Source organism: Notamacropus eugenii, chromosome 1 (assembly GCF_028372415.1).
Source record: "Notamacropus eugenii isolate mMacEug1 chromosome 1, mMacEug1.pri_v2, whole genome shotgun sequence".
In the NCBI taxonomy this organism is placed as follows: Eukaryota; Metazoa; Chordata; class Mammalia; order Diprotodontia; family Macropodidae; genus Notamacropus; species Notamacropus eugenii.
Window position 1 is genome coordinate 55,726,302 of NC_092872.1, and position 15,250 is coordinate 55,741,551.

Here is a 15,250-nt window from a genome sequence, read left to right on the forward strand (position 1 = left end):
GCTTCAGCTTTGGACAGTTCCTGGCAACCACAGGTAGTGTTTCCTGTTTGGAAACCCTCCCAGTGGCAGCAGCAGGGAGTGGGTTTGTAGAAATCACATCTCAGAACCTGCATAGCATTAGAAGGGGAAAAAGAGGCTAGGGGGGAATGTCTGCACAGAAGGACGTGTGGAAAGGCATTGAATGTTCCCAAACCTCTCACTAAAGCCCGTGGCTTACAGAATTTCAGAATTTCAAAGCTAGAAGGGTCTTCATTGGCTACCAAGTCCAACTTATACCTTAAAGAAACACATACATACCTGTACATATATGCCTACCTACATACACACATATGTACATTTATACGCAGGTATACACATATATAGTATGTAACAATATATAGCACATATATAAGATGTGTGATGCATGAAGTATATACACATATACTTATATGCACTTATACACATATACATACAGATACATATATTTATGTCTGTAATAGACAGACTCTAATTTTTCTAACAAGCAGTCCTCTGTCCTTTGCTGAGAGATCTCCAGTGAGGGGGTGTAGCTTGCTTTACTTTGGACAGCTCATCCTCTTGTGAGCAAACAAGAGGGACCAGGAGAGTGCATCCTTCAAAGAGAAGCAACATCTGGAAAGGAAAACAGCTGGCCTGTAAATAGACAGTCCTCGCTAGGGGGGTGGTGGGGTTCAAGGGAGCTAATGGATGTAAGGCCGTTGACAAACCTTAGAGTGCTTTGTAAATGCCAGTTATTCTTATGGTGGCTGTTATCATTTGCTTCCAGTCACCAGATTTCCAGTCAGCTAATGAATTTGTTCCTTTTCTGACCCTTCTACGCACCCCTGCCAAGCTTAAGCAATGTTTATCGAGTAATCCGGAGATTAGCCAGTAAACATTTAGTGACCAGACTGGGGTGGGGATGGGGGAGATGGGCATAGTACAGTTTTAAATTTAATTTGCATTGTTAACACTTTCTTAAGTCTAGTCAATCAACAAAGGAATTTATTTAGCCCTGATTTGTACTGATTGCGGATTTCTGACATGTTGATGCCCACGTTCTTAGCCGAGCTCCACCTGATGCTAATAACTGATTCTGCAGAAACGCGGTGTGAGATGAAACAATGTTATGTGGGCCAATTTGTTCCCTAGGAACAATTCTGTAAATATTATTATATAGCTGAATGATGTTCCAGCGGCTCAAGCACCGTCGCATGTATCAGGCCTTTCTTCCCCATTTCTCCCCCCGCCATCCTCCTGAAATTACCTTGTCTTTGCTTTGTTTACATTTTATATTTATATTTAATTTATTATTTTTATGTTTTGTATTTTCATGTAATAGCAAAAATTATAATAGCTAACATATATATAGTGCTAATTATATACCAGGCACTTAAAAAATATCTCATTCACTCACCTCAACAACCCTGAGAGGTGGATGCTATTATCATCCCCATTTTACAGATGAGGAAACTGAGGCAAAAAAAGATTAAGTGACTTGCCCAGGGTCACACAGATAGTAAGTGTCTGAAGCCAGATTAAAACTCAGATGTTTCTGACTCTGGGCCCAGGGCTCTGTGCATTATGATGCCACCTAGTGCCCACAAATATGCGGGGTGTCCCAAAAGTCTCGCGAAACTTAAAGCTTTAAAGGAATTAAAGCTTTTAAAAATGACTCCAAGATGTTGGGGACACCCTGTATATGTACAAATTGTCCCCACCCCCCAAGAATGTAAATTACTGGAGAGCAGAGGATATTTTGATTTTGATTTTGTCTGTATCCTCAGCACCTAGAACGGTGCCTGGCATACAGTAGGTGCTTAATAAAGACTTGCTGCTTTATTGATATAGTGCAGTTTAGTTACAATGCAGTGATGATTTTCTTTTGAAAAACAAAAACATTGCCTGAACCAACCTTATGAGGGGAGATGTGTGCCTTTGGTGATTACAATTGATTTATGTTAAACTAAGCATAATTTCATTGGCCATCATAGAGATATAAGATCATATCATTCTAGATTTTTATGATTTGGAGTGCCTGGCATATAGCAGGTATTTAATAGATAAATGCTTATTGGATTGAGTTGAATTAAAAGGACGAGAGAAAGACCTCCAGCATGTTGACTGCTTCCTTCATGGAGGATTTATGGAAAGACATGGACAAGAATTGTATGGGATGAGATATGTAGGAGAAATTTTATGTAGGAGAAAACTGAGCCCCAGATAGGTGAAGCCCACTATAGATCAACAGCAAATTGATGACAGAGTGAGGACGAGAATCCAGATCTCCTCTGTGTTAGATTTTCCTGGAGGTATAAAGAAGTACACACAGGATAAAGTCAAAACCCTGGTGCAAATAATGCTGTGGGGAAGCTGGGCACAGGCACTTGGCCTAAGCCAAAAAACACCTTTAGGAGCAACTTTGATAGCTGCTCAAAGTCCCTTTTCCAAAGAGTTTCTTCCTTTTTTTCTTTTCTCTTGCTGTCACTAACCTTAATCTGACTTCCTTGGGATGGTGTTGGCAGATGCCTTTCTTCTCTCATTACCTCAATTGAAGCAATTAGCTGAGGTAGGATTTGAAAAACTTCACTAAGGAATTAAGAAAAAGAATAAAATCGAATAAGTAATATGAATAAAATGAATAAATAACATTAATTATTAACACTATCAGCAATATTAATAAATAATATTGATAAAAATAAACAAATCAAATAATAAAATCAAACCAAGTACAGGAACAGAAGTATCATTTTTATCAAAGCTTATAATATATTCTTTAGGTTAACCAGTAGCTTGATTTCTGTGGCAGTTGAGGGTTTGCAGAATGCTTTCCTTGCAACACCTATGTGAGATAGGCAAAGCAAGTGTTGCTATCCACATTTTTCAGATGTGATAATTGAGTCACAGAATAATGAAGTGACTTATCCAAGTTCACACAGCTGCTGTCTCTTCTTGTCTTTCCTTGTAACAAGAGGAAGATTTTTATATGACAGTTTCCCCCATCCTGATTCACTCAGGTTTGCTGATCAACCTTTCGTTGGGTGGAAAAAATTGATTACACCCTTCTCACTGAAAGTATTTAAGGCTGATTTTGCATCTCTTCTCCTTAATCAGATTGATTAAATTATTTGGATTGCACACTCCCGCAAAGCAAAGCATAGTGGGGAAAAAAACCCTGGAATTAGAAATAGGAAACCTACAATTGAATTCCCAACTGTGACATTTATGCCACACTGCCTCAAAACTTGAGTTACTCCTCCTCTTTTACAGGTGAGGAAACTAAGAGGGTTCAAGGGACTTGACCATGGTCACAGAGCTGGCATTGAAGCCAAGAAGATTTGGATCCAGGTTCCATCTCTGGCGTTTATTGATCGTGTGATTCTGGGAAGTCACTTTTCCTCTAAGTGCTCAAGGCAATTCTCTTAGACCGTAAGTAGCAGAAAGATGCCAACTTGCATTGGTAGAGAGCATCTCCTGTGGCAGTTTCCTATGCCAATAAAATCACAGGGCTAGTCCCACTCCATTAATATGGATTTTTCTAAGACTTTATGATCCTCAAGGCATTATACAAATATGAATTATTACTGATTTGTGAAGGCTTTTATTATGCCCTAGTTTATATAGGGGAGATGTAATTGTTGTCTTCAAATGCCTGAATGATTTTTATGTGAAGGGGCATTAGTCTTGTCCTGTTTAGTCCCCAGGACAGAATTAGTACCATTATTGGAAGTTACCAAGGAACAGATTTTGTTTCAATATAAGGGAAAACTTTCTAACAGTTAGAGGTGTCTAGTCATTGAACGGGTAGCCACAAGGTGTTAGTGAGTTTCTGGTTACTAGAAGGGTTAGATCAGGTGAACCCAGATCAAATCAACTCCACTAAGGTTCCAAGACTGGGTGTGTCAGTCTATCCCCCCCGAAAGTCTCACCAACCCTCCCGATCATTTTCTATGCTAAAGACCACTCCTTCCTTACGTGCATTGTTTCTCCCTTTAGAATGTAAACTACTTGAAGGAAATAATGGTCATTACTTTTGTATTTGTGTTTCTTCCTCTTGGTACAGTGTTTGGCACATAGTAAATACTTAATAAACCTCCCTCCATTCATTTCATTAATTTTCATTCATCCATCCATCCATTCTTATTTAATATTGGACCTTTTCATGATCCTTTTTTGAATTCTCAGTCTCATCCAGATTGTTAGCTATTGCTTACAACTACAAATTTGGTAAACACACTATCAATGATTGTATAAACTACATTGATAAAAATGTTAAGAAGAACAGAGTGAGTCATAGATCCTTGGGACACTCCACTGGAGATCCCCTGCTAAACTGGCATTGAGTCATTAATGGCCACTTTCTGAGTTCAGTCATTCTATCAGCTTCAAATTCTATTAATTGTAATACCATGTAGACCAGGACTTGGCACAAATCTGCAAGAGACTATTTTGTTATTTAGAATAAATTAATGATAATAATAATTAGAATAATTCTAATTCCAAATATATTTGCTTAGAGAAATCCAGAGGGACAGACATCTAGCCTGCCTTTGAAAGTCTCCCTGGCACAAGCTATTTCCACTCACAATCTATAGTACGTATCCTTCAAATGACAAGATTTGTAATCAAGATTAAACAACACTAGACGTGGAGCCCAGATGTCAGAGTAAAGGAAGCAGCCCAGTTCTGCCAACTTTCCTCTCCAAACACCTTTAAAATAACACTTTAAATTGAATTCTGAATAAAAGGTCAAGGTAGCCCAAGACAACTTGGGAGGCCAGAAGGAAAGGTCTGTGACACTGGGGTGGGGTTGGCTTAGAACCCGTGTAGTGGCAGCGCCAGCTATGGGAGGCAGCAGCAGCAACTTTGGGAGTTATCAAGTTACAGTTTTAAGGGGATCTGGCAACTGGTCAGAAAGAGATTAAAGGGGAACTCTGTGCTAGCACTGGGTGCAGGACAGAGTACTCTAACCCCTTTTGGGTTGCAGTTCCAGGGCAAAGAGGATTGTTCACTGTCTCAAAGGATTAGGGGCAGTCACAAGGGATTAGGGGCCCTGAGGAGAAGTAGCACTTTTTATCTCAAGGGAGTAGGGCCTCTGAGGAGCAATATCACTTGTGGCTACAAGGGATCAGGTGCCCCTCCTGGGTAAAGACCAGAGTACTCCTAAAGTCCAGGAGAACAGGACCACACCTTTCCCAGGATCACACCACTTTGGAAGCACCAAAAACTTCCAAGCCCTCCAAACTAGTTCTGAAAATAGCAGTTCACAAAAGCTTGGGACAGTCCACCCCTCTCCCTGCTCCCACCTGGGAACAAAGCCCAATTTTAACATAAAGTTCACAATCAAGAAATAGGATGGAAAAATAAGCAAACAACAACAACAACAAAACTTGACCATTAAAGCTATTATAGTGACACACTCAGAAGAAGATTACAATTTAAAAATGGCTACAAGCAGAGCCTCAAAGGAAAAAAAATGTGATTTGGGCACAAGCTCAATAGTAATTCCTGGAAGAGCTAAAAAATGATTTAAAAATCAAATAAGAGGCAGAGGAAAACTTGAGAAAAAAATGAGAGTGAGAGTGATGCAAGAAAATTATGAAAAGACAATTAACAGCTTGGTAAAAGAATCACAAAAAATAAATTGAAGAAAACGGTACTTTAAAAAACAAAATTGACCAAATGGAAAAATAGGTATGAAACTTCACTAATAAAAATAACTCCTTAAAAAGCAGAGTTGGCCAAATGGAAAAAGAGCTACCAAAGCTCAATGAAGGAAATAATTCCTTAACAATTAGAATTGGGTAAGTGGAACTTACCAAGTGGATTCCATGAGATATCAAGAGACAATAAAACAAACTCAAAAGAAAGAAAAAATAGAAAAAAAGTGAAATATCTCACCAGGAAAACCTGCCTGACAGCCACGATCGAAGAAGGGGCTTAGAGATTAAAGAGAAATTCCATTTGGAATAACTATAGACAATATAAAATACTAGGGAGTCTAATTGCCAAGATGGACCCAGGGACTATATGGATTCAATTACAAAACACTTTTCACACAAATAAAGACAGATTTAAACAATTTGAGAAATACTAATTGCTCATGGGTAGGCTGAGTCACTATAACAATTTTATCTAAAATTAATTTACTTATTTAGCACTATACCAATCAATTTGCCAAAGAATTCTTTATACAGCTAGAAAAAATAATAACAAAATTCATTTGGAAGAGTATAAGGTGAAAAATATCAAGAGAATCAATGAAAAAAATGTAAAAGAAAGTGGCTTAGCAATACTAGATTTCAAACTATATTGCAAAGCAATAATCATCAAAATCTAGTATTGGCTAAGAAACAGAGTGGTGGATCAGTGGAATACATTACGTACACAGTATACAGTAGTAAATGACCAGCTAATGTTTGATAAACCCAAGGATAAATCCAAGCTTTTGGAGCAAGGACTCACCATCTGACAAAAATTGCTGGGAAAATTGAAAAGCAGTTTGACAGAAACCTGCCATAGATCAATGTCTCACATTGTATGCCAAAATAAGGTAAAAAAGGCTACATGATTTAGACAGTAAGGGTGATATCATAAATAAATTAGGGGAACATGAAAAAACTGTCATATCTATGGATAAGGGAAGAGTTTATGACCAAACAAGAGATAGAGAGGATAATGGAAAGTGAAATGAATACTTTTGATTACATTAAATTAAATTAGAAGGAAAGCAGGAAATGCAGGAAATTTTTTTAATAGCAAGTTTCTCTGATAAAGGTTTTTTTTCTCAACTATATAAGGAACTCAGTCAAATTTATAAAGATAAGAGATTCCCCAACTGATAAATGTCCAAAGGATACGAAGAGGTAATTTTCAGATGAAGAAATCAAAGTTATCTATAGTCATATGAAAAAAATGTTCTAAATCACTATTGATTAGAGAAATGCAAATTAAAACAACTCTGAGGTACCATCTCATAACTATCAAATTGACTAACATGACAGAAAAGGAAAATGATAAATGCTGAAGGGGATGTGAAAAAATAGGAACGATAATGTACTGTTGGTGATGTCATTAACTGGTCCAACTGTTCTGGAGAACAATTTGGAACTAAGGCCAAAGGGATATAAAACTATGCATATCTTTTGATCCAGCTGCTCTAAGGACCCTATCCCAAAGAGATCAAAGAATAAGGAAAAGGACCTATATGTACAAAAATATTTATAGCAGTTCTTTCAAAGAAATTGAAATTAGAGATTGAGGGGGATGCCTATCATTTGGGGAATGGCTTAACAAGTTGTGGCATATGATTGTGATGGACTACTATTGTACTATAAGAAATGACAAGCAGAGACCCAAGATGGTGGCCAGCAGGAAGCTGATGAAGGTGCTGGAAGAAATCAGCAAGTGTGGGATGAAAAACTTCTGTAACATCCAGGTTGATGAAGCTAATTTATTGACTTGGCAAGGGCTCATCATTCCCCTGACAACCCTCCACATGACAAGGAAGCCTTCAGAATCAAAATCAACTTCCCAGCAGAGTATCCATTCAAACCACTTAAGATCATTTCTAAAACAAAGATTTACTACCCAAACATCAATGAAAAAAGGCAGATCTGTCTGCCAGTAATTAGTGCTAAAAACTGAAAGCCAGCAACCAAAATTGATCAAGTTATTAATTCCCTCATAGCACTGGTGAATGACCCCCTTCAGGTCAACCTAGCTGAAGAGTACTCTAAGGACCACAAAGAATTCTGTAAGAACACTGAAGAGTTTACAAAGAAATATGGAGAAAAGCAACCCATGGACTAAATCTTCTGTGATTGATTCTAACCAGGGCTAGCAAAGACCTGGAGCAGTGCATTTCCAACACCCCATAACCAGGACTCTTTGGGAAACTGATATGGATCACCTCCTGGCATAAACTTGTGACAGTTACTAATTTTCTACAGTTTTCTTAATCAAAAGTGGTCTAGGTAAACCTGTAAAGAAATGATTAAACATTTAAGATGTTCTAGTTCTGATTTCTTTGTTTTAAAAAGCACTGCTTCAATCTACCTTAAAGGATTGTGTGCTTTTCTTGTCCAACCTATCCCAAATCTTCAGTTTCTCTTCAGGTTTAAAAAGGAAAGTTAGTGAGTGGTGCACCCTCTTGATCCCTCCCTTCCCCTTTGTAGGTCTTATTTTATTGAGTTCATTTTAGTCACACTCCTTATCCCCAGAACAATGCCTTGGAACTCCCCATTTAAGCTCTTCCCTTTCCTCTACCCCCCACCCCAAGCCCTGAAAGAAAAATAGCCTAAAATCCAGCAGTCCTATTGCCTTCGCTCCCTGTGGTTCTGTGTTTTGTGAGATACAGGTTGTGAGATTGTAACATCTAAGAGACCCAAATGAGGCCAAACCCAAGGGTGAAGTCTGTGATGAGGATGGAGCCTGGCTGTTGTGTAAATCTGGCTGATGTTGTCAAAATGATGTTAATTAAATGGGCAACCCCCTCCCCCCACAAAAAAAAGAAATGACAAACAGAATGGTTTCAGAAAAACCTAAGTGAAGTGAGCAGAACTAGAACATCATGTGTAACAGCAGTATTGTAAAGATGATCAACTGATCAACTATGGAAGATTTAGCTTCTCTGATTAATGCAATGATCCAAGACAATTCCAAAGGACCCGTGATGAAAAATGTTATCCACCTCCAGAGAGGAATTCATGAACTCCAAGTGCAGATTGAAGCATACTTTTTTCACTTTATGTTTCTTGCTTTTTATTGTTGTTTTGCAACATGGCTGATATAGAAATACGTTTTGCATGACTTCACATGTATAAATGATAAACTATTGCTTGTCTTTTCAATAAGTGGTAGAGGAGTGAGAAGGAGGAAAAGAATGTTACTCAAAATTTAAAAAAATTAAAAATAAATTATAAAATAGTAAACATAAAAAGATCAAACAGGAGAACAACGTTTAGATATTAGTATTTGATTCATCAAATAGAACGATAGCAACTTAATTTTTGATACATCCTAAAGAATCATTTCCCTAAAACCATACAATTCCTTTTTAACCATCCCCCTTAAATAATCTCCTTTCAATATGACAAAGGTGAACATGAGATACCTCTTTTAATTACCTTTTAGTATTATCAATATCCTAATAATTTTTAGAGAGAATTCTTTCCTGGGTTGTTCAGGTCTTACTCTTGGAAGCTCGTTGGACCTCTGACAAGGATGAAGCAAAAAAGAACTTTATATCAGGACATCACCTCTTTAGAATTTTCATTTATTCAAGGCATAACTGATTAGATCTTTCACTCATATGAGACCAAGGTTCTTAGACAAAAAACGTGGAAAAAATATCATTTAAAAATATTTCTAAATAGGGAATGGGGCACCTTAGTATGCATTAACATGATCAGTTAGTCATTTATTAAATTGTCACATTCCAGGCACTGTGCCAAGTGCTAGAGATGTAAAGTCAAACCCCAAATAGTCCCTGCCCTCTTTACATTCTGAACACTGAGACAGCATATGTGTGTATGTGTGTGTATATGTACATACACACACACACATATATATGTATGTATGTATGTACCAGTCATATCTAACTGTAATCAAAGGTAACTTAGGAGGGGAGGTCAATAGCAGCTAGATGGAAGTAAGAAAGGCCTCATGCAGAAGGTGATGCTAGAGTAGAGTCTAGAAGAAGGCCAGGGATTCTGGGAGGCAAAAGTGAGGAGAGAAAGCATTCTAGGCACTGGGGACAGTCCGTGCAAAGACACACAGATAGTCCTATGAGAGGGACCACACGTAGGCCAGTATGATGGGACCATAGAGAGCACTGCAGAGAATAATTTGTAAGTAGCCTACAAAGGTAGGAAAGGGTCAGGTTGGAATGAGCTTTAAATGTCATGGAGTGAAGTTTATATTTTATCCTAGAAGCAATAGGGAACCGTTGGATTTTATTGAGTAGTGGAGTGGCATTGTCAGACCTGCATTTTAGGGAGATCACTTTGGTGGCTTTGTGGAAGATGGCGTGGAGTGAGGCAGAGAAACCAAAGAGGAGACTCTGGCCATAGTCCATATGAGAGATAATGAGATTCTAAATTAGGATGGTGTCTGAGTGGAGAGAAGGGGGGGTATATCTGAAATATGTTATATGAATAGAAATAAAAAAGATTTTGTAACTGTTTGGATATAAAGGGTGAGTCAAGTAAAGTCAATGAACATTTATTAAATGCTTACTGTGTGCCAAATATTAGGCTAAGTGCAGGGGATACAAATAGCAAAGAGAAAGGCAGTCCCCATCCTCAAGGAGCTTACATTCTCATGGAAGGAGACAACACTTAAAAGGGAGCTGAAAAGCTTGGGGGAGGAAGGAAGGGAAGTGCCTACAGAAGAGCATGGTGGTAAAGTCTGAAGACCTGGACCTTCTTCAAAATGGAGGTCATGGGAAGAGCTCACCAATGGGAGAAGGGTGCTATAGGAGGTCTGTCTCAGGGTGAGAATGCCATAGGGGTGGAGGGAACTTTCAGGGTGAGAAGGCAGCTGAGGTACGCTGTCAAAGTCCAGAGAGTCAGAAGCAGAATTGAGAGAAAAAAGTGAGAGTGAAGAGGCAAGGAGAAATATGTGTCCTTAATACATATTTATACAATACAAATAATACAATACTGGTGTCCTTAATGTCATAGAAGTTTGTAAGATTGGTGGAATTGGAGGAAAAGACAGTGAGCTCTATTTTGGACATGGTGAGATTGCCTATGCCTACATATGCCTACCAGGGATACAGTTTGAATAGGCAGTTTGTGATGTAGAACTGGTGAAAAGAGAGGCTAGGATAGAGCCTTGATAGAACCACAGTTAGCAAGTAAGACACAAATTAAAATCCAATAAAAGAACCTGAGAAAGAGCAGTCACATACAAAGGAGGAGAATGAAAAGAGAATGGTTTTGGGAAAATATAAAAGAGGTGGAATACTAGGAGACAGTGGTCAATCGTATTAAATACTGTAGAGGTCAAGAATGATGGGGATTGGGAAAAGAGCATTAGATTTGGCAATAAAGAGATCTTTGGTGTCTAGAGAGAGGAATTATATTTGAGTGATGGAGTCAGAAACCAGATTAGAGAGGAGAGGAAGTGGATGACTTTTCAAAGAATTTGAGTGAGGAAAGATGAAGAGCTATAGGTTTATAACTAGTAGGGATGGCAGGATCTAATAAAGGTTTTCCTTTTCTTTTCTTCAAGGGTAGAGGAGGCTTGAACATTTTTGTAGTCTGTAGGGAAGGCTAGAGAAAGATTGTAGATTAGAGATGGATGGGATGTCAATGGGGGTAATATACTGGAGAAGACAACACAGTATGGAGTCAAGATACATGCAGAGCAGTTGGCCTTGGCAAGAAGGCACATTATTGGAGAGTGTGGTAAAGAAAGAGAGTTGAGGGTTATGAGATGATGTGGGAAAGAGGTAGCTTTTATCAAATGGCCTTTATTTTCTCTGCAAAGTATGAGGTGATGTCCTCATGAGAAGATATGCTGTGGGAGGTTTAAGGGGAGAAGGGAAGGTCTAGAACATCCACTTTGATTAGTAGAACAAAACCAATTACGGAGGAATGAAAAGATTGCTCTGGTGCAGCGAGGTCGCAGGTGGGATTGGATAACGCATATTTCTAGTGGATCACATCACATTTGGGTGATTTCCTCCAGCTTTTTCAGGATTAAGGGAGTAGGAATAGAGGAGGTAGATGATAGGAATGATTCAGGACTGGGCTTTGGCAAATTGAGTGGTGATAGGACAAAGGGAAAAAGGATTAAAAAGTAGAAAATGGCATGGAATTGAATTGTTTCACTTAGGGATCAAGATTGGAAAAAGAATATATAGAAAGTAAGGATGATGCACTGGGAAAGAACCGAGGGGAAGAGACTAAAGGTCATGGTGAAGACAGAGACCACATTTAGGAGGAGTAAGGGATGAGGAAAGATGGAATGACAAATTATGATCAGATAAAGGATGGTTAGAGTTATCTTTATCTTTCAAGTGGAATGTTTGTGGGTGATGGGAAGATCGAGGATGAGCCCTTCTGTGTGTGCAGGAGAGGTAGAATGAAGGAATAGGTCATAGGGGTTAATTAGATTGAGGAAATGGAAGGTTAGGCTATTTGAAGGAAAATCTACACGTATATGGAAGTCCCCTGGCATGAAGGCAGCAGTAGGGGAGAAGAGGAAGACGGTGAGTCAGACCCTGGATTCATTAAGAAAGGAAGAAGGGTGTTTTGGGGGTTGGTAGGATTCAGCATTGTGGTTGTCTGTCTCTGGAAGCATTCCAGCTTATTAAAGCCTTTCCTAAATTGTGGCATCCAGAATGAGTACTCTCGATGTGATCTGGCCATGGCAGAGTATGTTGGGATTAACACTTTTCTTTGATTCGATATTTCTCATTGCAGCCCCAGATTATATTAACTTTTCTGGCTCCTGCTGTCGGTGGGTGAGTTCACTGTGCATTCATAATCAGTGTCTTCAGCAAACTCAGATTTTTCTTCCACACTAGAATTCTTTTTCTTCATATCTTCAGAATTTTATTCTTGAAAATTCTCTCATTTTAAAAAAGAAACACTTCATTGTTCCTGATAATCTGGAACCCGAAGAGGCATTCAATCATTCATCCTTCAGTCTTTTCATCTTTCTCTGTAGGCAGGAACCTAGCCTGCATTCAGAGTGCAGGTAGCAGTCCTTTGGTCATTGCTGGAATACAAACACCACACAGGACTAGTCCCAGAGAATGTGTCCTGCTTTCAGCACTTACAGAAAGTGAGTTAGCATTGTATGTAATCTCTCTCTCCCTCTATCTCTCTCTCTGTCTCTCTCCTTCTGTCTCTTTCTGTCCCTCTCTCTCCCTCTGTCTCTCTCTTTCCCTCTTCTTCCTCTTCCCCTCCTACATCCTCCTCCTCCTCCCCATCTCCTCCTCCTCTTCCTTCTTCCTCCTTCCCTTCCTCCTTCTGCTTCCCCTCCTTTCTGTCTCTGCCTATCTCTTTCATACCACACACAGACTTATCCTTCTTAATCACAGATCTAATCTTGTCACTCCTCTACTAACATATCTTTGGTGGCTATGCACAGAGTAAAGGGCAAAACTTTCTTACTAATATTCAAGGCCTTCCATAAACTGATGCCACCCCATTTTCTAGTCACATCTCACCTTCCTCTCCTACATGTGTTGGATGCTGTAGCCAGACTAGATACTCTCTGTCCCTTGCACATGCCTTATTCTTTCTTTCCTTCATGCTTTAGTTTATGTTGTTCCTGAAAGCTGAAGTGTCCTCCTGTCTTCTCTTCCTGTTGAATCATCATCTATCCTTTAAAGCACAACTCAGATGTTACCTCTTTCAGGAATACTCTCTGAACCTAACATTAATAATGACCTTCCCCCTAGAACATACGTAGACCTTGCCCCTGTGAACCTTGCATGGCACTTTGTTTTACAACTCTTTTATATACTTAGCAGTTAATACTAACACATTCTAGTTATCTTATCTTTCTACTATTTGTAACTCCATGAAGGAGGGAAACAAGTATTTATTGATTAATTTAATAAGTAAGGATTTATTAAGAACCTACTATATTCTGCACACTGTGCTAAGAACTTTACAAATATTATCTCATTTAATTTCATGTTATTATCCCCATTTTTAAAGTTGGGGAAATGGAGGCAAACAAAGATTAAATGGCTTGCCCAAGGTCACACAGCTGAGGCTGGATTTTAATTTGGGTCTTCCCCAGCTATCTCTTCCCTGTGCTACCTCTTTACATGAGGTCAAGGATTATCTCTTAACTTTGCTTGTTACAGATGATGCTTCATCAGTGTTTGTTGAATAAATGAGCTAAGGGAGAAAGGAAGGAAACAAGTATTTATTAAGCACCCACTGTGTACGTACCAACAAACACTGGGTTATAGGATCTTAGAAGGTTGAATATCAGATTGAAGAAAACCAGACCGATGAATGAAGAACATTAGGTTTCTACGATAATATGTTAGCTTGTGTGTTTGGTCACTGATGACTCGCTTTGACCATAATGTAATCTGCAGCTTCTGTTAATTTATAGCAAGACTAAAAAATCAATTCACATGTACAACATCTGCAGGTGTCTAGGGAAGAGGTATTAAAAAAACTTTGAAAACTGAAGTCTGTTGTGTATTATGTATTGTGTGCATGTGTGTATATAGCTATTATATATTTAATATTCTCTCATCTTAATTTAATTTTAGACATGAGGTAAAAAACACATACTGAGCTTTTGTCATCTGCTCATGTGATCCAAGTACCTTTATATCAAATTTTTTAGACATTTCCAGAATACATACAAAGATTAAATGGCATTGTTTTTATAAATTCCTTGAGAAAATCAATTTCTGTTTACTTCCTCATTCTGTTCTTCAAATAATAAAGATTATTTCTATTAAAAAAGAAGAGCCTACTATGTGCTAAGCACTTTATAAACATTACCTCATTTGATCCTTGCAACAGCTTTGCAAGGTAGATTCTATTTTTATTTCCATTGTACAATAAAAGAAACTGAGGGAAGAGGTTAAGTGACTGTGCTACCAGGGTTGTACAATCAGTATGTGTTTGAAGCTGGATTTGAACTCAGGTCTTCCTGACTCCAAGCTCAGGGCTGTATTCACTGTGTCACCTAGGTGCTTTTGCAATGTTCCTTTACTATTGTTGACCTGAAAACTTGGTTAAGAAAAGGCAACATGGCTAAATGCATACATTTTATGATTTAATTAATTAATTGATCAATTCCCCATAAAGAAAACAGTTACATAATGCATTATGGAGCCAGAAATGTTCTGGCTACCCAGTGCAGAAATCTTCTGGATTATATACATTTTGCTGTGAGAAAGGAACTCTCCTAATTGAGCAAATCATAAATTCAGTAAGACAGGACAATTAACAAAGTAATGTTGGTCAGGCCTTGGGATTCCAGCTGGGTAAACACATGTCTCGGTGACGAGAAAGGAAATCCCACCACTAGTGAGTGACAGGCTTCCTGCCCCAAACAGATAACTGACATAGGAAAAGGCTAAACAAAGTTCAATAGAAATTACGACCTAAGATGTCTATTTTTCTTCACCATTAATATGCCATAACATAGTATATGTCTACAGATAACAAGATACAAAGGAAAGCCTCATTATTCAAGATATAGTGTCTTAGGTTAAAGGTCTCCTCAAGGAGTGTAGAGTCGGCCTTGGCTGGCTTTT

The 15,250-nt window shown here is 38.5% G+C and overlaps 1 long non-coding RNA gene and 1 pseudogene across 2 annotated transcripts in view; one reads left to right on the forward strand and one right to left on the reverse strand.

Annotated features, from left to right (window-relative positions):
- Window positions 1-395: 395 nt before the first annotated feature.
- Window positions 396-15,250, reverse strand: part of LOC140500133 (uncharacterized) — a 67,627-nt gene continuing 52,772 nt past the window's right edge. For both annotated transcript variants that reach the window (XR_011965622.1, XR_011965621.1), the window contains 2 exons: window positions 2,490-2,586; window positions 396-630 (listed from right to left, as the gene is read on the reverse strand). This is a non-coding gene — a long non-coding RNA (uncharacterized lncRNA). The remainder of the gene's footprint in view (window positions 631-2,489; window positions 2,587-15,250) is intronic.
- LOC140522687 (ubiquitin-conjugating enzyme E2 L3 pseudogene) lies at window positions 7,242-7,863 on the forward strand (annotated as a pseudogene).